The sequence below is a fragment of the Serinus canaria genome, chromosome 2, assembly GCF_022539315.1.
Source record: "Serinus canaria isolate serCan28SL12 chromosome 2, serCan2020, whole genome shotgun sequence".
NCBI classification, from domain to species: Eukaryota; Metazoa; Chordata; class Aves; order Passeriformes; family Fringillidae; genus Serinus; species Serinus canaria.
In genome coordinates, this window is record NC_066315.1 from 106,471,207 (window position 1) to 106,494,433 (window position 23,227).

At 42.5% G+C, this 23,227-nt stretch overlaps 1 protein-coding gene across 1 annotated transcript in view; it reads right to left on the minus strand.

The window, feature by feature from the left end:
- KCTD1 (potassium channel tetramerization domain containing 1) overlaps positions 1 to 20,311 on the minus strand; it is a 100,437-nt gene extending 80,126 nt beyond the window's left edge. Inside the window, exon 1 of the mRNA XM_050970593.1 lies at positions 20,287 to 20,311. The gene's annotated coding sequence lies outside the window, so the exon portion shown is untranslated. The remainder of the gene's footprint in view (positions 1 to 20,286) is intronic.
- Between the last annotated feature and the right edge of the window lie 2,916 nt (positions 20,312 to 23,227).

Consider the following 23,227-nt stretch of genomic DNA (forward strand, 5'->3'; position numbering starts at 1 on the left):
ACACATCAGTCCCAGCCTGGACAGTGCTTTTCCTGCTCATTCATCCTCCACTCTCTCCAAATCACATCATGCTTTCTTCCATGCCCTTTCCTTCACCACCTGTTCTTCCTTTGGGAATGAGCAGAATTACATACCCATCTGCCTTAACTGTTTTCTACTTTTCTGCTAGGAGAGATTGGAAAGATGAAAGACAGGGAAAAGTTGTGCAGAAAATACACTGAACTGGTATGTGAAGCTACACTGACCATGCCTTCTACGATCTCCTCCTTCTGCTTTATCTCTTCTCCTTTGCAATCCTGTGGAAAACAGGAGGAAATAAAACATTGCATGGCTGTCAGCTTCAAAGCAGGAGAAAAGAAAAACCCCTTCCTCTCTGAGCTGGGATTACATCTCATGATAGATGACTTCCCACACTTCTCTGGGAGAATCCCTGGCTGCTCTCTTGTTCCTATGGGCCCACACAAACAGCTCAACAAACAGCAGTAATATCTGTGGGAAAGACAGGATGATTCTACCCCTCTTTCTACAAGTATCTTCATTTTTCTATAACACTGACTGCCTCCTCAGGAGGTTCCAGCTCCTCACTTTGGCACACAGCGCCCAACAATTGCAATGCTCTGCTCAAGGTGGCACCAAGCACTGCAGTCCTGCCAGGACTGATGTTCCCTAGCCATGTGGGGGGGAATCTGTCTGCTTTCAGCCACGTGTCCTTGCTGGTGTTTGGGTAAAACACTGCCCAGCTCTTGCTGATCTCTAGTATTCATGATGACATGATGTTCTAAAACAAAGCATGAAGAAAGAGATGAAACCTGGATTATTTTTTAAACAGTGTGTTTGGGAGTAGTCACTTAACTTCTGGGTTTGAGTTTTCAGACTGCAATAATTTTCAAGTCCTGTTCTACTTTTCCCTTCTCTTACTGCCTTATCTGTTTATCCTCCACCTCAAACATAAAGGCCAAGTATTCTTCATCCCAAACATAAAGGATGATTGTTTTTCCCTTTTTAAATCCAGGAATCTCTTTAATCCTAGATGTGAGACAATGGGAAACATACTAGGAGGTGAGAGGAGAGGCTTGGCAACACAAGAGAGAATGCACTAAACTAGTTATTTATTTTCCAATCATTAAACTCCACACCCTAGAGTTACTGGTCTTTATGGCAGCCTGGTTAAATAGAAAAAGACACAGAAGGGCAGAGGAAAAAGGTCCTATTTTTCCAAACTGATGCACGGACAAGGTGCCAAATGATTCATTCATTTGCCACAAACTGGGTTAGCTTTGAGCTTGAGAGAGAATAGCAGGTTTTTAAGTACTGCTTCTGGGTCTGGCATCAACATTTCTGTTGCCATAATGAGTCAGATATCAGAGGCAATACACATGAAAGGATGCAGGCCAATGCCTAGGCAAACAGAAGTGGGAAAGCAGAACTGAAAAATATGTGCACGCGTCAGGGAAGAAGGTCTCCATCCTCACAAAACTTCTGAAATTACATCCTCCATTTCCTTTATTTAATCAAATAAATTCACTTTAAAATAAACCCACTACCACCACCACCACCAACACAAAAAACCCCTCCAGAATTCTGGGCAAAGTTAATTTGCCGGAGGCAGAGTTTGTTCTGTTAATGGCCATTTGCCATGTACCAATGCCACAGTCCCCAAATGCTCTTGCACATTTCCCATCAGGCAAGCACACACACGATTAAGAACATTTGAGCAGTCATCCTTAGAACTGTGAAAAACATTAATCCTTAAATGAAGGGAAATCAGTCTTCTGAGCCACAGAAACCATGGCCTCAGATGCTCCTTCCCTTTGCCTTTAGCGAGGGCTCCTGAAGGGCTGCTGGATGATAAGGGGTAGGTAACTGGCTCTGGCAACAGACTATGGGGTGGGAAGGGCATTGATAGAAAACATTTCAAGCTCTGATTTGTACCCTTCATTGGGGACTTCACTGGGAACTCAGAGCCATCCAGAGACACATATTTGGCACTTTTTAGCTGCGTCTAGAGAGTTTATATACATTGCTTGGTGCTCTTCTTTGCTATTCCTTGTTTTCTCCAACACTTTATCAAACACAAGTGTCACAAAGAAAATATTTATTCCAAGAAGTTCTAGTGACCTGCTAATCAACTAGTACAAAATATCAACTAGAGAACTCTAGATCTCCCATGTCCCTTCCTGTCCTCTCTTACTAGGCTTCCTTTACTATATCAGGACTTGTCTGTTGACAGTTTTAATAACGTGACTGATTAATGGGGAAGTTTTCATTTTATTTTGACCAACAATTGATGAGTCTGATCACTGATAGCTACTGATAGAGTCTCATCACTGTTAGCACAGTTGCACTGATGTGAAGATACTAGTGGGCATCACCTCCTTGATCTTGGTTAGATGACAGAAACTGCTTTCCAGCTTGGGAATCAGAGCTGCAAAATTATGCAGTATAAAAAACCTCAACTGAAACGCACAGAATTCAATAGCCATGTATAAAACCCTCTGGTACCTCCATTGCTACAGTGTTAGATGGTGCTGATGCAACACAAGCCAAAATGGTGAGGTCACTGCTCCAAAAGGAACACAGTAATGAGGTCCAATATGCACAAAGAACTTGCACTCACATGTCATTGTTCTGGAGTCGGTTAATGATTAACATGGATTAGCTCCTTGTGTCTTATGGACATATTATCAAAAATGTAGGATTTTTGATAATATGTCCATAAGAACACTGTAAGGATTTTGGAACAGATTCTATTCTTTAGTGTTGGAAAACAAAGACCTTACAGAATATTAAAAAAGTGTTGAATTCCTGACTCTGCTGCCAAGAATCAGCCACCATTTTACATGTAGTGCCTTGGTATTTCAGGCCATGCCTGCCTTGTGTGATCCCACGCATGTGCTGGAAATAAAGAGAACGTGATAAGGCAGCAGAAACATGATTAAGCTTTGATCTGAAAAGAGATCCTGACTCTCTTATGCTGCTGAGAGTTTGTGGCACCAAAGAGAATATGGTAAGTCTGCTCAGCAAACTAGAGGTGTGACATTAATACAAGTTACCCAACACTAGAGCCTTCCATACAGCCACAGCTAAAATAAATCTGTTTCCCCACTAATTAGCTTAAAGCCAGCATAGCTATGTTGCTTCTCCTACTGCCACATTTTCTTTTGCACTTAATGATTATCTAATCACATCCTCCTTTTTCTACAGGGCCTTTGCCTCATTCAGTGCCCAGGATGGATGCGACTCATTGAATAGGCATCTGTAGTCCGACAGTTTGTCTCAGATTTGCCTGGAGCTGAAGATACATCCTTTGATTATATCCCTGGCTCTGCTGCAAAGTTTCTGTGTTAGGGTACTGGCCTAGTAACTTAAACCAAGTGGGCACAAAAACCTTCTACTTTTTTTTGCTGTGGATGTCGGACTGTAATGACTTGAGATCTCATTTGCGAAAGAGCTAAGTGCTCATTACATGTAACTGGGGCAGAATGCTGCAAAATGCTAAATACTCTGAAAAAAAAAAGACACTCAGAGGTTCAAAATTAAAATTAATAAAACAGTGTCATCCATGATCTCCCTTTCCAGCATAGGGAGAGTGTGACAGAAACAAGTACATATCTAGGAAATTAGAGTTTTGAGGTTTCAAATACCCATTAAGACAAAAGGAAAACCATTCTCAGGTCTGAAGGGTGGACCTCTGTCTCATACAGGTTCCAGGTGTTTGGGCTCTCCTATGTGGTTGCTCAAATCAGCAGACTTTTGGTACTCATTTGTCCACTCAGTTTACCCAAGAAGGCTTTGCCCTTCATAATTTAATCAAAACTGAAAAATTCCTGCAAAAAACTTCAGTTTTGACAGACCTTTTCTTGTCAGATGACTGTTTTGTACATATTTCCTGTCTGAACAGCTAAGACTATGGCCTGGCTCTGGGATGAGTGTGCCAGTCCCACTGAACAAGTTTTTGTTTGCAAGAGGTGTTGCTCTGGGAGAAGTCAAACTAGGCTTGCAAAGGCACGTCTGGAGTTCATCTGAACTCTTCTGTATCAACTACAGATGCTCTACAGTTCCGGAGGGGCTCTCCTGGCTCAGATCACCATGCCATGCTACAGACACAGAGGGTGACCAATTTCCTTGGTAAGCCCAGTAACTCTGGGCCGTCCATCCAACCTCAAGGCCCTCAGGTTTGCCCAGAAGCTTACACTGCTTCAGGCTTAAAGTGGTCAATGGATACAACATCACATAAACCATTTGAATGAAGCTGGGCACCTATGTAAATGTCAAAGCTTCACACCTTCTTCACATATGTACATACCTGCCCACACCAGGACAGGTAGAGATGAATCTCTTCATATTAAGGAGAAGACTTTAAGTGTTTCAGAAGAGAGATCACCTGTCCTTCAAGGCTGATGTCCAAGGGCAGCCAGGAGCCTCCTAAGCAGCCCTATTACTAGGCACTACAAAAGCAGGTATAATCAAAGCTGTTCCAAGGAGAGGAGACACTCATCTCATCCCTCTTGGACCCCAGCCAGGTATTTCTATCTCCTTTTCCAGCAAACCTTCCCACTCTCAGAAGACAACAAAATTTAGGCAAGACTACTAAAAGAGACTGAAAGATTTCAGGAGGCTGTGGCAGCAGATGCAGCCTTTGCTGTCTGGGTTCTGTGCACACCACCTCTGACAGGGATCAGTGCAACCTGGCATTTCAATGGTATTCCTGTGGGAGAGGCTCTTTCTGCAGCACGCCACAGTTTCTTGTGCAGCGTCAAATTTGGGATCATTTTGACATCTGGTCTGTGGCACTCATCCATCTGCTGTAACTGAGTAGGTGTTGGGTGGGGTTGACAGGAGAGACTTAAGTGATTGTTTTCATTCTGTAGAGAAATGGCAGAGCCAGTTCAGTAATTAATTAAATACTTACCTTAAAAAAAAAAAAAAAAAAAAAAAAAGGTGTGTGCTACTATTTTAAAGAAATGGGGAATGAGCCAGCTGGCACCACTCACTGCTGAAATGTGGGGACATTGTTCCCATTTCTGCTTGGTTCCATTTGTTTTAGGATGCCTTCCTCATTGGGGTGGCACTCTGGTTTCTACTCCTGACTCAGCCAATTGCCTCCTGGCTGAATTTGGATAGGTCACTCCATCTTTTGTGCAGCAGTTACTCTCTCTGGAAAATGCATTTAAAGTAAAACACCTCTTTTTTATAAACTTTGAAATCTGCTGATAAAAAATGCAACAGGACAGGTGGCCAATATCATTGCTACCATTATATTAATCTGTGTTTTTTCTATTCAAATAATCATAATTTTTACGATGACTTTGCTGTCATCTGCTCATAGCAGAAAGAAAGGTTCTGAGCACAGTGAAAACAAATCCACAACTTCTATGGCTCACTCTCTGTGTCTTTTGGGAACTTGTTTCTCTCATTTCGCTCAGAACAGAGCACAAAAATACATCTCCTTGTTTAACTGTCTGCTCATAATCTCCCCACCATTCACAAATGCATGGTGCATTGAGCAACCATGTCCGTCCCTGTGAGTGACTAGGAAAGGTTCCACCTGCTCCATTTTAACTTCTGGACAGACTTTGGTATTCATTTCTTTGCCTCCTGCTGTTCTGTTTGACAGTCTACTGGGATGGAGTTGTGCTTTCTATTTAGCAATGAGTTTTATCCAGCTCTGTGATCAGTTTACAGACTGAAGAAGTTATTGATAACACTTGAAAATGCCTTCAGTAGAACATCTGGTTGCAAATGTACTAGATAACCAAGGAAACAGGAGAACTCCCTATGCATAGCTAAATATAGCAATTTTTGTCCAGCATGTCTAATCCTGTGAGGTTCTGACCACCTCCACAAAACCCTGGCACAGGCGGGGATGCTCGGAGCAGCTTGCATGCAAATTGCTGTTTTGTGACTGGCAGATATGAATGCCACATTCATTAATCCCAGAATATACACAAAGATGTGCACCAAGCTGTGGAGATTAGACAGTCTGTGCTTGTGAACAGAAGACTGTGCAATGTGGCTTTTCACTTTCCTCCTTGCCCTTCTCCTGTACACACAGCAAGAGGTGTTAGCCCAGGAGTCTGTGTAGGAGAGCTTGTGGGAAGGCATTGGATATTGAATGCTCTGTGTTTTCTGGTGGCCTCTAAAGCCTGGAATCTCAGCACCCTCGGAGCTAGGAACTTTGCACCTAAAATTATCAGTCCTGTTATAAAAAACGAAAGTCAAATCCTGGGCTTTCAAATGCAGTTTCTTCTAAAATACTCCCTTAAAGAAGATCAGAAGCATCCACTGGGGACACTGATTATGAAGAACAAAATGCAATCTCTTTTTTTCTTTTTTGTTTTTGTTTTGTTTTAGATAATAAAAAAAATCAGTGTTGGCAATATCACCTGAAGGTATCCACCATTTTACCTGTAATGTTACTCTTTGCCAGGGAAAGGTAGAGGAATTAAATGGATTTTATTTGTAGATCAGGTTAGGCAGAGAATTTTCATATGATTATTCCTTAGCTTGCAGACTAGAGCTTGTACTGTATGTTGGAAGTAAATCCTGTTTTTCTGCTGTGATTTGTGTCATAAGTTTCTTCTCTAAATTATTTCCCTCTCTGTAATGTCCTCTGGTGATTCCTGGACCCTGAAGTGCCACTAACTGCAAAATTACAGATAGGAGTATTTTGAACTTCAGTCATTCACAAGAAATTCATAATCCTGACATCCCACAAATACTGTATTTGGTGTGAGATGAAAGGGACTTATTCACTGCTTTAATCATGTCCTATTCATTTCTATAAATTAGGATTTCTCTTTATTCAAGCATCTCTCCATTTCTTTTTTGCCCACTCCAGGACTGACAAAATTTCAAATTACTCATAACAAACTGAATACTTTTTGCAGCAGAACATGATCATTGCAGGAGTAAGGAAAGGAAAATGCACAAGAGCAGTGAAAGGAACCTTTGGATTACAAAATATAGTAATTTTTATAGGCACCAAGGCACCAAGTCCCATTTTTCTACAGCCTTCTTTTCTGTCTCTCTCCTAAGGACCAACCCCAGATGAACCTCACTGTGCCAGTCCATGCTGAGCTGAATGATATTTGCTGTCAGCTATAGAATCTTCAAATCATAGAATAGTTTGAGTTGGAAGGGACCATTAAAGGTCATCTACTCCATCCTGCACCACGGAGTTTCCATTTAGTATCAAAATATAATTCCTCTTATCAGCTTTAGACTTTCTGGATTTATGTTTCCTTTTGCATTTCTGATCTTTGTGAGATCATTGCCCTGGTTGGTTCAGCATGCAAAGGCAGGGAAATAAACACGGAAATAGGCAGAAGTGATGCTGCAGCCAATTCTAGCCAAGAATTTAGAAAAGCTGAGTCTTCACTGGTTAACACTGGGAATAACACTGGTTTCTTTTTTACAAACTAACACTGCTACACAAAAAATTTCCTAATATTGTGGCAGAGCAAAATTAAAGACTGAATTTATTTTACCAACTGCTGGCACTTTCCATGTTGGCAAAGCAATAAAATTAATGCCACTTTCCTCTTCATCTCAGTTTATTTGGGTCCCCAAGTTTTTCAGAGTCATCTCTCCCTGGATGACCAAGGAGCCAGATAATTTTCCCAATGTTGTTATGTTTATATGTCCCACCTTATTGTTCTGATAATTCATCAAAGTATTCTACTGCCTTCCTTGCCAACCTTTCATTTTTCATTCCTGCAACAGTTCCTTTGTTTTGTAAAACATATCTAGGGCAGAATTTCACATCTCACTTAATGATTTAGATTTTCTTAACAACGTCTTCTGAGATAAATTACCAAAGACTTTCTGAAATTTCCTTAAAAGTTTATATTAAATGGTTCTTCATAATCACTGAGAACTTCAAGACTTTTTTAGGAAATTATAAAAAGCATTTTTCACTGTTACTGGATCAGCCATGCTTAGCATTAAGCAGATTTTTGAGTTTGCTAACATATATTTCAACATTTCTTTCTTTTCCATTCGGTTGAGATGATCCTGATTTTAAAGTAAAATACATGCAATGTTCCATTGCTTTGCTATAGCAGAATAGCCTATTTGTAAGGGGAACTTGCATGATTTTGTTAACAGCTATCAGTCTTGATTGATGCCATCTGCTCTGGGAGGTTTGTTACTTTAGCATGTCAATCCTGCAGTTTCTCTTCTGATACCTCAGTGTTTGACAGGCACCCATCTACAGTAATTAAATAGAATATCTAGAGACTGACTGCATTTTCAATTGGTAAAGACTGATGGGAGGATATAATGTAGTCTCTATAATTGTATCTTGTCATTTTTAACTGCCCCTTTGATCCAGCAAATCCACTGATTCTGTTTTAGATATTTTAATTTCTCGTTTGTTTGTAGAAATGTGTCTCTTTGCATTTGAAATATCCTCTCAGTGCTCCTGTTTCCCGTGTTTCGTTTTCCCTTGCCAGTTTACGTTCCTGTCTTTTGGGTTAGCCAGGGCTAGATTTCCTTTTCCTGAAGGTTACCTGTTTGGTTCATCATGCTGTGTTTGTTTTTTCTAGCCTTCCTGCTTCCTTTTTGGTTTCAGGGTATGCATACCTTCTGTGATGCAATTATGGTGAGCTTAAGTAGTTCCATGTTGAGGGTAAAGATTGTAATGCCTCCACTTCTGACTCCTTCTCTGCACTTCTGTCCAATTCTCTCCTCCCTCCAAATGCAAGAAATTTAAAGGATTATATTTTAATTGCAGTGCAGTTTAAATGTTATATTGTTATTAAGCTTCTATCTGCACCAGAGGAGGCTTTATACGTAATTTTGTATTTCCCGTCTTTCACCAGGCTGGGGGGGTAATTGTGTATTAGCTTCTTTATTTTGGACTGGCCCAGACCCAAGTCTCTACACTTCCAGAAACTGCATGAAGTGCAGTTGTGACACAAACAAGCAACAAATACGATTTCAAATAAAGGTTCTGCCAAGGCTCTTTGAAGGGAAATGATGAATTCAGATTGGTCAGACCATTCCATGCTGGAGCAGGCTTCAGTGAGTTCAAGGGCACTAACAGGGTTTTGGAAAAAAGCTGGGTGTGTTTTCAGGCTGGTGGTCTCTAGAAAGGTAAGATTTGCTTTGTTTTCTTACACCATGATCCTGTTTAACCGTGTTTGCTAAACAAGCAGCTGGGAAAGAAGAATAAGAAAAATCCTGGTTTAAGACCAAGAGACACACATGCTTTGTTTTAGCATCTCTCTGCCATGGTAGGCCAAACTGCTTTAATCAGTTTCAAAAACCATGCACAGCTCTGGAACCCAGAGGAAAAATAGAGGCATTTAAAGGAAAATGCCCGGAGCACTGAGAAGGGGAGGAAAGGGAGGCAAGAAGTGACATCTTGCCTTCTGCTCACACACTGACTGCAGGAATGAGCTCTACAGGGAGTAAAAATTAGGGAAGGGTCAGGCAAAGCTCTGACTATGAATAAATGGTTTGCATGTAGAGCCTGGCTATGAGTGACACCAGATCACTGGACTGCAAAGATGCAACCAAATCCACACAGGTCCAGCTTAGACTGGGGAACCTGAGAGTGCTCCAAGCCTGGATGAGTTGGATCCAATTCCATCCCAGTTCCCTTCCCTGCAGGTGACCATGGCAGCCAGGGGGGAGCTGTGCATCCTTCAAGCCTCATTGCCAGTTTGGGCATCTCAGGAGCACAGCAGGGCATGAATGTCACTGCACATGGTGGAGGCCACTTCAGAGAGAGTGTCATCAGCTTCAGCATCGTGGGGTGGGCTCTATTTGGCTGTGGCTGACTGAAGTCAATGGGAAAAGTCTCCTTCCTGATGTAAGTGCAGGACTGACACCTTTACAGAGAATAAGCAGCAATCTCCAGCTTTATATTAAGTTCTCTGTGGCCGTGTCAGTAAGAAAACATTAAACTCACTGCAATTCAGCTTTGAAAGGAGCTGCATAAAAGAAAACAACAGCACCACCATACTTTTTAGGAGAAAACTAAAGAAGAAATTTTTTTTTTGAAACTGACCCTTGGCAGTCTGTTTAAAAGAGCTTGAAACTATCTGAACTACACAAGAAGAAAAAAAAAGAAGAAAGAAAAACATGCCCACGAGGGCTGAAAAATCACTTCAGTAATAGATGGCTTTTAACTTTACATCAGAAAATGTTTGGCAGGCATAATTTTAAAGTGTTAGGAAAATGTGTGTGATGACTGTTTGGGTGAAAGAGCAAATGTAGTCCACAGTGAGATTTATCAAATGTTCACATAAGCAATCAGAATCTGGCAGGGCCAGCCGCCCGTAGAGAGGGGCAAAGAGGATCACAGCTCTAGACTTTGAAAATTTAATGAAGCTCACTGACTTCTCACAAGAAGTTTTTTTGAGCATGTTCATGTGTCATGGGAATGCTAGTGAGCAGAAGGCTATGACAAAATGCCAGCTATAAGGCATAAGGGAAACAAAGCACTCCAAACCCCACCAAAATCCAAACCACCCTTTTTCTTTTTTAAAGCTGCAAATATTCTAGATGTCTCAACACCCCTGAGCATCCTTATGTGTTATCCTTAATCATACAAACAAGCCTATCGACCTGAACGGGGTTATCAGGAGTCTTCCAGGACTGGCCTCTTTTCACAGAGACCACAAGAGCACCAAATTTCCTGGGGCTTGCACAGGAATATGTACAGAGGCTTGAGCTCCAGTGGAAAGAGCAGACAGTGCTGTCTGGGGGGTCTGGGGGATTCATGAAAGCAGGAGCTGACTATCTGTTTACAAAGGGAAAGAGGGACATCAAGGCAAAAAAAAAAAAAAAAAAAAAAAAAAAAAAAAAAAAAAAAAAAGCTATCGGGCTAGGTGGAAAACAAGGACACAAAAAAAAAAAAAAAACAGTGTAAAGAACAAGGTAGTTTTCCTTACTTTTATTCTACAAATGTCAAAGCAGCTTGCTTTTGTCATTCTGCTGGAATAGCATCCTATCAAAGTGTATTTTTCCAGCATCTTTTGTGGCACAAGAAGATTTTAAAAGAAAGGTTTTATAGTTCAGAAACTCATAGATCTCTCTCCCCTACTGCTTGACACATGATCTTTCTGCAGCATGGGATGACACTGGGAAGGTGTGTGCTCGGGAGATTCCTTGGAGTGTGGGGCTGTGACAGCAATGTACAGAGTGCTCCTGGCTCCTGTGTGCCAGAAATGAGGCACCAAATGACACACCCAGGCAGTAAGGTGTCCAGACCTGATGTGGGCTTTTGGAGAGTGATAGAGGTGCTAAAAATATGTAACAGCCAGGCCCTGCTGTAAACGTCAGAGGAGGGAACCAGATGGGTGAGTCTTATGCTCTCTGTAAGAGCCTTGACAGGTTGTGGATAATTACTTTGTGTAGACTGGAGGCAAGCCAGCAATACCTTGGTCTAAATCCCACACGTGGGAAGTATGAGTGGGAGTTAGGTGTACCTTGTGTCTCCCAGGAACAGGCTGTGTCCTACATGTAAAAAAGTCAGAATTTCATCCTGTTTTTCACTTTCATCAGAACTGTGCTGACTTTCCAAATCCCCAAGGATACATGAAAATCATATGTCTGTTTGGCCCAAATTGCTAGCAACTCATACTTTCCATATGAAGCTCACCATAAAATAACAAAAAAGAAATTACTTAATTGAATATGTTTGGAACCTAATATCAGAGGAGTGTAACAAATAGGAAACAGTCAAGCACCATACAATCAAAGAGTTAGGGAGAGGTTACAAATTTCAGCACACATGCAGATGCCTTCTGGAAAAACAACCAAAACCACTACGTTTAACATGGCTACACATTTAGAATAATTTCCATCTAGACAGAGAGAAACACTTAATATATTTTGCTTGAGATTTCCCCGTGGTATTTTCTGGAACTACAAGGGAAACTGTGAAACTCTGCAGCCAAGTGATTAGTCCAAGGTCATAGGGCAGGATATCTGGAAGAAGAAATTTGGAGTCTCAGTAATATACTTTAACCACAATACCATCCTTCAGTCTCTTTCACACTGATGACTTTGGAACTAGCTTTAAAAGATCCAGTGAGAAGCAAGATGGGAGTGATAGATAGCTACACTAGATAGCCAAAGGCAACAAAAAAGATTAGAGACATGTGGGGGTATTTCTAAACAAAAAGATTAAAACCAGAACTATTTCATTTAGAAAGGAAAACAGTAAAAGATGATGGAATTGAGGTATATAAAATAATGAATGGTGTGAAGGAGAAATCAGATGCCCTTCATAAAACAAGAGGGCACCTAATGGAATTAGAAAAGGCATTAGCTTATAAATGAATAAGGATATCACTCTACAGCTTATCTCTCAGCAACCTGTGGAACTCTCAGTTGCAGGACATTGATGCAAGTACTCAAGGAAGACTAAGGAAAAAAGGAAAGACTGTATGCAGCCAGTAATAAACACAGAGTTTTGAGTTAAAGAAAATGCCTCTTCAAAGCCACAGTTTTCCCTGAAAGAACCACCTCTCTTCCTGAGAAAGAGCTGTTTTATTCTTGACCAGAGTTCTTCCCAGGCAGGAACGCTCCTGCCTACTGGTTCCTCAGGACGTCTCTTCCTTGAAAAAGCATTACCAGCCTCAGAAATTCAGTTTTCTCCTAACAGCAAAAATCATGTCCTCATTTTGCCTCCAGGAATCCCAAGCTATTTTTGTACCATAGAGGCCACTGTAAGGAATAGCTGGAGGATATGGAAGGTTGCACTTTCTCATTTTGTCTCAGCTCACATCTGCAGCCATCTTGAACTCTGATGCTTCTTTCCCCCTTCTCCAGAGCCAAGCTGCAGATCCATGTAAGATTTCACCTGGATCTCATCAGTGACTATCTCTTGAATGCCTAGAATAAACCCATTGGCCTTTTGTTTGACCACACAGGCTGGAGTCCTGCCTGCCCCAGCTCTCCCTTTTGACTCTGTTTGAATTCCTCCCTTGGACTTTCACCAGTTCTCAAGGCTCTCCCTAAATCCCTTGCATCTGCGACCTGCCTTTGATAACCAGGGTGTAAATTGTCCTCTGCCCATTTAGTCAGCCCTTTTCTCATTTTCTCCTGTAAGGGTCTCCATGCCTTCACCTACAGCCACCAGCTGGGACAGCTGCCCTGCCATCACTCTGAGCCCTCTCCCATACAGATGTGAACAAGCCGGCCCTCCCAGATGTCTCAACTCCAGCTGTCCCTTGATAACCACGCGAGGAGGTAAAACATAAGTATAAATCTATAAAACTTAACCTATATACAGGATATTTGTCTATTAATTGTGAGAGTCAATCATCATGGCATTACTCATCTATCACACTTCACTTAGAGCCACCAGCTGGGACAGCTGCCCTGCCGTCACTCTGGGCCCTCTCCCATACAGATGTTAAGCCTGTCAAACCCTTCTCCTGCCGTCCCACTTAGAGCAGAGCAGGCTGCTGTAGATAAATGGTCTCACACCTGCATGTTAGTGACAAGCCAGGAATGTCTGTTTACCTTGCGTGAGTGGTCCTTAGCCATGGATTATCTCTCTTTAGTGTTTAGAAGTGATTGGGTGTAATGGGTACATAATGGGCTACAGAAACGATAACGATCTGTGAATTATTCAGCAGCTGAACGGATGGCCCATCAACCTCTGTTAGGGCAACCTAACTAAACCTCTTGGCGAGTCTTGCCTGGTTTAGAAAGCATCCTGGGGAGACTCGCATCGGTCTTTTAGCTAGAGACCCCCATTCCATTCCATTCCATTCCATTCCATTCCATTCCATTCCATTCCATTCCATTCCATTCCATTCCATTCCATTCCATTCCATTCCATTCCCTAGGTCCTGGCGAACCGGGCGCTCCTCCCTCCTTCCCTTGGCAGCTCTGGGATCATGCTGACGGACCTGTATTCCCCTTGAAAGCACCTCTTCCACCTAATGCCGCAGCCGAGTTTTGTTTGTGGAGGGAAAGAAAGCTGTTTTAAGGCAAAGTGCTCTTAGGAAGCAAACTTTTGGCTGCTTCGGCAGCCCCTGGAGCCTTTGGCTTCCACCAGTTATTCGGAGTTATTATACTCAACACCTGCCGCTCCTCCTCTCTCCTCTCCCTGCTCTCCTGGCAACACTGATGGCAGCAGATATTATTAATTGTGGAATACCTGCAGTGCTCTGCTGCAGGAGGGGAGATGGTCCTGCCCCACCGGGATTTACAGACTGGGCATGAAAGCAAATTAAGCGCGCTGGAAGTTGACAGGGTGACTGGATGATCGAGAGGATGTTTTTAAGTTACATTTGTAAGAAAGTGAGGAAAAGAAAAAAGGGCTTTTTGCTCATGTTTCTTTGCTGAATCTCCTCTCTCCTTCTTATACAATGTGTTGAAAATAAAGTGAGTGCCACTACAGAAACCATAGGAAAACTGTAAGCATTAAACGTCTAATTTGGAAAAATTGAAGAACTATAGAAAGAGAAATAGTTTTGCAGCTGGAATGAAACTAAGGATCCTATGTCAAGAGCAAATGAGAAATTCCTCCCATTGATAAAACTTATGCAAAATTTTCACTGATTATAAAAATAAATATTGATTTATTTTTCCAGTGAAAAAATTCTATATTCAAATATGCTTCTGTCAGTTGGCATTTTTCAAATTTCTACCTAAGGAACATTCAAAATAAATAGTGGGTTTTGGGTATGGAAATTGATTGCTGACGCATATATCTATATATACACACACACATATATATAAATGTAAATATATGTAAATGTATATAAATATTCTTTAAAAAGCTAACTCTTTTGTCCACTGATAGAAATGCTGATTAAAAAAACTTAGTCAATCACAGCCTATTGGTCAAAACTAAGGTCACAGAGGTACCTTTTTGGAAATGTTCTCCAAGTACCCTGGTTTTAAAGGTCACAGAGGTCACAGAGGTATCTTTTTGGAAATATTCTCCAAGTAGTCCTGCTTTTAAAGGCATGCCCAAAACAGAGTATTACCAAATTTAAGGTCTCACTTTAAATGCTGCATCTTCTAGATAATGCATCCAAAAGTGTTCTGGGAAACTATTGCCTAAACAGGCCCAGTTTATATCCACGTTTATTGTCATTTAGCTTGAACAGCTACTTCTCTCTGGGATTCACCACTTTTGTGACCTGACGGGGAATTTTTATATCACTTTGCAGACTACACTGTTGCTAAAAAGGATATTCAACCCTCTTCTAATCTTCTTTCAAAAGACAGCCTGTCCATTCTCCAGTCAGCCTTCTAGCTGTGATTCCAGCTCAAGCTCACTCTCCTCAAAGATGAATGCTTGGAGATGCACACTGTTCTACAGATTAAGTTTCACCCATAATTTATGGAGGAATACTAACATTTCCTCCTGTCTGATGGAGATATTTTGCCTGAGACTACCTCCCATCACTTCTGCCTGATCCAATCTTGATGCGGCTTCAGAGATCACCTATGAGAACTAAAGCTGACAGGTGAGGTCTGACAAAGCCTAATACAGCAGTTTAGTTCCCACACCAGCAGCCTGTTAGATAGAGGCAACCACAATCACTGAGTCAGAAGAGAGATGTACATGCCTGTGGCTCTGTCCTGCAAATCATCCTCAACTATGCCAGGGAAAATAAGGGAAAACCCATAGATGCCTATCCTGAACCTGAGGTTTGAGGCAGAACTGAGTCATAAACGCTGGCTGAGGGGGAACAACCACGAGAATGAGAAGCAGAAAGAGCCATTAACCTGTGTGAGACAGAACTCCTTTTCCTATCATCTTTGAGCAACCCTGCTGTTGAGAGGTGTTTTTTTCAGTTTTGGGTTTTTTTAAAGGCTTTTCCTTATCTATAAGTGCACTGGGCAAGGAAGACTAGTTGAGTAAAAGCCATTAAATACCTTGTCAGGGTGAGTTGTCCTTTGTCCCAGCAAGCACTCCTAAACTTTGTATTCCTCACCCGCACACTTCAGTTCCCTACAAACCACCTGCGAAGCCGCGTCTGCACAAACCTGCCAACCACATCAAACCCTGACTTCCACCGCCAGTGGGGGAAGGCAGCCAGATGAGGAGCTGTCAGGAAGAGGTTATCAGGTGAGCCATTCACTTCATAAACACGGGATTACAACTACAGCATCAGCTTTGGCTCATTTGGATATGGGATGTTGTTCATTTGATTTCTGGATTAAGAGCATGATTGAAATGCACATTAGAGAACCCAAGATTATTAAAGCCACAGCATACATCATCAATATGGAATGTGCTAATGGCTTTCACTTCTACTTTTTTTTTGAAGGTATTATCAGCTAGGAAGATAGTAGCTACTCCCTTCTCCTGCCTAGACATTCTCTAAACATACATACTCAACCTAATTTACCAAAGAAGAGATCTCTGCCTACACGAGTGGTAAAGGTGGGCAAAATAAAAATGAAGATGTACATTTTGTATTTGTTTCCTTCTAAAATCAAACTTCTTTCTTTGAAAAAAAAAGAAGTATTCTATGGAAAGCGGGACAACAGAAATCTGAATTTTAACACAGAAAAACAAATTAATGCCTTGTGAAACAACACAGAAGTCAATGGCACTATACCAGAGATTAATTTTACCCAGGCTGTAAAAAGAAAACATAAATGCAACACAGACCAACAGAAAAGATTCCATTTAGAGTAAGAATTATGTTTCTGTCAGAAAAAAAACCAACAACTAACTAAATTTATTTCCTGGAAGGAGATCCAACTTGGCTCCGCTGCAACAGCGTAAAAGGATCCAAAATAAGTAACAGCAGGCATCTCTGCTAAAATTTGCTTCTGATCAACATTATTTTTCCTCTGGTACAAGAGAAGAGTTGAACATGTACTGCAAGTGAGGCACAGTAGTTTACTGCACAGAACATGAGAAAGGAGGCTAAAGCTCTGGCAGTTAAAACTCTGCTCAGCCAGGGAGCCAGTACAAGGTCTTAAACAAACCATATGCACTCTGTGGAGCTAATTCCCAACTAAATGCTTTCTATTTCAGACAAATAAGCTCAAATGGGAGCAGGGGGAGGGGGTGTCTTAACGACACCCAAATTCTATGCCTGCTTCCCCACACATGAGGATATCAGGTCAGACCCTCACTGCAGCAATGTCAGCTCCCTGAAGTACCAGCATCTTCCTAAATTCATCCGATGACATGAAAGCAGGAACTTTATACTGTGCTTCAGTGGAGACAATTTGTATATACCAGCACACATTCATAAATGAAGAGCAAAGTACTACAACTACAATCTGTACATCTGTGTCTGCTTTATGGTATCCTGAAAATATTCCTAAAGTAGTTGGAATACAGAAAGCAGAAATTATCATTCCTTCCCAGCTAGGCTCATGTGAAATGCTATCTGACTGTGACTGGCAGATTTGGTATTTGGTTAATTGTGGGAGACCCCACTTTGAATAATGTACAAACATTTGTTATGATCAGTGAATATTTCCCTTCACATTGCATTTTCTCCATACATAAACTTACCATAATCCAATAAAGAGCCTATGTGAGCAAGTCTTCTACATGCAGCCTTTCCACTCTGCAGGGGAAAGCCTGGCTGTTTTTTGCAAGCAACATTCATGAAATTTTTCATTTCTGCCTGAGAGAGATCTGCAATGAATGGAAGTTTTCCTCACGCGAAATCTTACGGTGTTCTTAGGGTGTTCCAACATAAAACTGAAGGTTTCATTCAGAGACATCTAGTAAGAAATGTCTCTCAGAATCCAGTAAAAACCCTGCACTAGACATGAGGAAATAGTTCAATTATAAAAACCCCACAATATCAAAACCCAACTAGGGAACTACACTGAGGTGACAAATGAAACTCTAATGAGGAAAAAAAAAAAAGAAGAATCAAAAGCCAACTGAACCCTAAAGTTTCACAGCAATTTGCCTTTCAAAAGTGGATGTACACCAAATACTCCCCCTAAAATCTTGCATCTAATCCACTCATGGTCAAAATGGAATTTACATTAAGTCAGTGTTTCTAAGGGACAGAGGAACACATAAGGTCCAAACTTGACTTAAATCCAGAAGAATTCCACTGAAATCAATGGTTAAAGGAGTGCAAATCAGCAAGAGATCTAAATCTGTCCTAGCTGATTCCAGATCTATCTTTTATTTGCTATATGGCTTCAGGCAAGTCAGTGACCTTCTTTTTATTTCTCAGTTTCTCCATCCGTAAAATGGTGATAATATTGTTGTAATACATGAAGAATGGGGGGACTAATTAGTTTTCTAACATGGTCTGGATATGGAAATTTATCGGGATCAATGATTTTTAGTCACCTCCATCATCTTTATTGACTCTTTGTAATCTCAATACTTGGCTTTTTGCTTGCTTGCATGTTTCTATTTTAAAAACCACAAGCCATTGCCTGGCATCCTTATTCAAGGTTTACGCTGTTTACTTCCATGGCAGGATTCACATAAGAAAACCGAGTACAAAATTTGGAATTGGCCCCAACAACAAACGGTGAGGCTATTTCAAGCAAAACTCATAAAATCACTGTATGAAATTAATACCGTTTACGTTCATTTTTCCAAGAGTGCAGTTTATTAACTGATGCCCAAACAACCAGAGCACAAACAAGAAAGTCGCAAATCTTTTTTCACCCTTATTTGAACAAAGCACGCTGCGCTGGCATTTGAAGGGACAGCCGGTTTTGTACAAACAGTTAAAGCGGGGAAAAATAAATAATGAAGAACAACCCAACCTGAAAACACCCTAACGTCTGACAGCTCTGAGAGGGACCTCTAGCGTGTGCTAGAACATTTTGTGTTGTGCTTCGGGCGCAATTAATACACCAAAATCACCGCAGTCATTTTGAATAGGCAAAGGGAAGTTTCGCCAAGTGCCTCCGACCCGCGGGGCCTGCATCCTTCCGCGGGCCGAGCATCCTTCCGCGGGCGCCGCCGAACCCCACCCGCAACTATTAAACCAATACTTTTTCTTTTTTTTTTTTTTTTTCTTTTTTTTTTTTTTTCTTTTTTCTCCCCGTTGCACTCGGCGTGCACAAGGACCCAACTTCCCCCGGTCACCCCGGAGTTTCCCCACTCCCCACGCCCGCAGCGCCTAGCCCCCTTCCACGGCCCCCGGCTCCCGGCCGCCCCCAGGAGCTCGGGGGCAGCTGAAGCTGAAAAGTTGCCTTCCAGGCCCAGCTTTTCCTCCGGGCTAGTGACCGGGAACGACAATAACGGGAACCACCAGCCGCACCGCGCCCCCCCCGCGCACCGGGCGCCGCCTGCGGGCACGGGGCGGCCCCTTCCCTTCCCTTCCCGGCCGGCGAGCAGCCGCGCTCCTCGGCAGCCCCCGCCGCCCCGGAGAGGGAAGCGTTTCGCCCATCTTTAATTCCCCCGAACAGTCCGAGCACGCTCGGTGCCCGCGGGGCGCGCTCACATAAACTTGTACCGCGCTGATTGGAAACAGGCGGCGGGCGGCTTGCATTCTTCTTCCTTATTTTTAATTTTTTTAAATTTTTTTTTTTTTTTTTTTTTTTTTTTTTTTTTTTAGCCGGCGGATCCGGCTCCCTCATCCGGACCGGCGTCGGACACGGGGCAGCGCTGCCAGTCCCGGGGGGCACCCGCGGTCCCGGGGCGGAGGGAGCGCGGCCGCCGGTGCCCCGCGGGAGGAGCGCGGAGGACAACGGCGGGGCCGCCTCTCCCTCCGCCGCCCCGGCAACAAAGGGCGCCGCGGGGGGCTCCGGAGGGGGCGCGGGCATGGGGGAAGGTGCCTCCCGCTCTCGCACAGAGACACACACACACACAATGGCGGCCCCCTCCTGCAGCCCGGCGAGAACAATGCCAGGCGCGCAGCCCCAGCGCGGAAACACTCACGTTTAAATTAAACACATCCCCCCCCCACCCCCCCACCCCCCGCCCCGCACACACCGCCGCCCGAGTCCCCCCATCGCAGCGGCGGGGAAAGGAGGCGCCCCCCGCCCGCCCGCCGAGCGGCCCCCTCCCTCCTTCCCTCCTTCCCCCGCTCGCCGCCGCTCGCCGCCCGCCTCCCCGCGGCGCTGCGCGGGGGCGCGGGTTGCGCGGGGGAGCGCGGCGGGCGAGGCGGCCGCGCCGCGTCCCCGCGCGGGGTGCGAGCGCCCGGCACATGCGTGGAAGCGAGAGGCGCCCGAGTCCCTCCGCACCCTCCGCTGCAAACAACAACAATCCCGAGCAGCCCTTACCTGGAACATCGGAGCCGCCAAAGTGTCCCTCTTTTTTTTTTTTTTTTTTCCTCCCCCTTCCTTTTTTTTTTTTTTTTTTTTTTTTTTCTTCCCCCCTTCTTTCTCCCCTTTCCCCCCCCAACTCACACTTCCGATATTTCTCTCTCCCGGCAGCGGTCTGCTCTCCTCGCTACACCAGAGAGAAATGCAATAGCTTGGCTAAGGTAGACAGAGCAAAATACAGAGAATAGTTGCTCCAGGGCTTTGAAACCCCTCAAGGCAAGGATCAGGATACAATTAGCTCATGTCTCTACCTCCAGTCTGAATCAATCTCCGAAATAAAAGTTAAATTAAATTAACTGATCACACGGGCATAAAATTGATCTCCTTCGAAACGTGCATATAGAAAGATATATATATATATATCGCGTGTATATTTTTTCGGATTTTTTTGGTGGAAAAAACACTCTCATTCCAGCCTACAACTTGCTTTTTACTCTCCTCTTGCACAGAAAAGCTGATTTTAATCGTTGTGATTAGTTTTGATGTAACGTTTCCGCGGGCGATTTCTGCAAATGGATGGAGTGTTTCTTTGCCAGAAGAGGGAAAAGCAGCAGATGATGATAATTATAAGGATTGTTGGTTGTTTCTTTCTTCTTTTCTGTCTCTCTCTTTCTTTTTATTTGTATTTAGCTCTGTCTCTTCACTTTCTCGAGTTGACCTGACATTGCCATTGCACTAAGGTCGCACAACTTGTTGATTAGGATCACCTCCCGTTTTGATCGAGGGATATGGGATAATTTGGCAGTGGAGCAACACATTTTCTGTTCCCTTGGCTGTATAACTTCCCAAATGACGTGTATAAAAATAAGCACATGGAGTCTGCTTTGCCCCAGTCAAGTCTGAATCAATGCCTGGGGGTGATACACAAACTCATTTCAAATGTTCAACCATGCAGAATTGCAAAAAGATTGAAGGAGTTGCACTGCATTTTTAAAATTTTTCTATATGTGTCTATCTATATTTATTTTTTTTAAGCAGCAAAATTAAAAGAAAACAAATCCGTGTAAACAAATCCTGGAATTTACCACTTAGGTTCGTGTGACATCTTTCCAAATGCTACTAACTTTCCTTCTCCGATTACCCAATTACAATGGAGCCTTGCCTTTTTAATTTTCTTTACCCTGCAGTTTGCAGCTGCCTTCTCCTGAATACAACGAAACCGTAAATAGACAAATAATTTACAAATCTTATCGGTCACTTTTCCCTTATTCTACCTTTCTTCGCCTCCAACGCCACTGTGTCTTGCTTTGTTTGAAGCTTCTGTGCATAGAAGCTGTATTAATTTGTTGTTGTTCCTGTTAGAGTGGACTATTTTGTCATAAACCCACGGGTCACCTCCCATTAGTGTCACATCCTCGCTGTATACTTTTGTGAAACGGTATGTTTCTAAGCACTTCACAGTCCATTAATTCAGGGACTTTACTGACATTTCCTACGAGAAAGACCAGGCTACTAGGCCAAAACTGCCCAGTAAAGCCCCTGAATAGAACAGACTTGTCCAGAAAATATCTGCAATTAGCTTTTTATGATACGGTTTTAGTATTTTAGAGAAAGTAATGCAAAATATAGCAATCGTCCCTTCTCCTACGGCAGCTGCTGCAGCCTAAGGAATGACTAATTCTCTTGCTTAAAAACGCATCCAACCCAATGAGTTCTTTTTCGTTCTCCTCTTTTCTTTAAGTGATAAGCCTAATAACATGGTAGGACTTCCCATGTAGGAATCTCGCACCATTTGCCAATGCTTTGTCATTCTGCTGTAACGAGAACAAATAGGTTAATTAACCAGGAATGGCGGACAGAAATTAAAAGGTAAAGCTAGAGTAATCGCACGCTTACGTGCCCCAAGAAACATGGCTTCATCTTCAAACTCTATTTTTAATATTCTTCCAAAAACTAGCAGAGCACAAGAGGGAAAACTCCCCTCAGCCATCTGCAGCTTCCCCAACTGGGTTCGTATGAAACAGGATCATTGCAACCCTCACTAATGTGATGCAGCTTGAGCACAGTGATTTTAAAGTACTTAAAGCTGGTTCAACAATTTAAAGGTTCTCATGGTTCGTCAGTTCACAGTAAAGAAAATTTTCAGTTTTCCATCCTGATGAAATAAAACCTTACATAAAATCCAGTACACCTGTGTTGTGACCCAACTTTATTTCTGTATTACAATGTGTCAACAGAAAAAAAATAAATTATGGCCTGTGTATGTGACTTTTAAATGCTTCACTGCTCTTCTCTTTCTAATAAATAAATAAAGCCATGCCAGCAGCCTGGCACTCATTAGCGACCTGCATAATGCAGAGAAAAATAATCAGTAAAGGAACAAACTTTTATTTCAAGCTAGAAAATGGCTATTATGGTGAAAGGGGAAGAAAAATAGCAATATAGCATCCTTTAAAAATATGAAAAATATCCTTGTACAGTTATTTTTCCTGCAGCAAGGAGTTTATCAAATGATGTCAGCACTAGATAAGAAAAGGTATATTTTCTCATGAAGTAAAAAATCATATTATTTTTTACCTTAAGGAGGCTAATTTGGTAAAACTTTCTTCTCCAAGACAGAAAATTATGGGCTGAAGTGGGATAGGGTGAATGCCCACAGGGGCAGCTGCAAGCCCTTTTGGGTAGGTAGTGCTGCCTCAGTTTGTCCACTATCATCAAGATGGAACTGCAGCCTGGTTCTTCCCTCTACACGGGGATACAAAATATAAAGGCACATGAATAACATGGAGATTTACTCAAACAAGTCGATATTAACTGCTCCACTGAAGTACTATCTGCATCTCTTTTCACATGCAAATTAAACGTTTCCATAGTAAGTCCCCAGAAGAGGTGAGAGACCCTGGCTCTGGTTATTCTTTCTTCTCACAGTTTGCAGTATCCTCAGCCTTCTCTGTCTAAACTCAGGCCTGAGTTTACTACTGATGAGCTCAAACTCTGATCTAGGGATGTATTTTGACATTGGTAATGTTCACAAGATTTAAATATAGCCCATACAGGCTGCCACGTATATCTAAATAAGATAGCA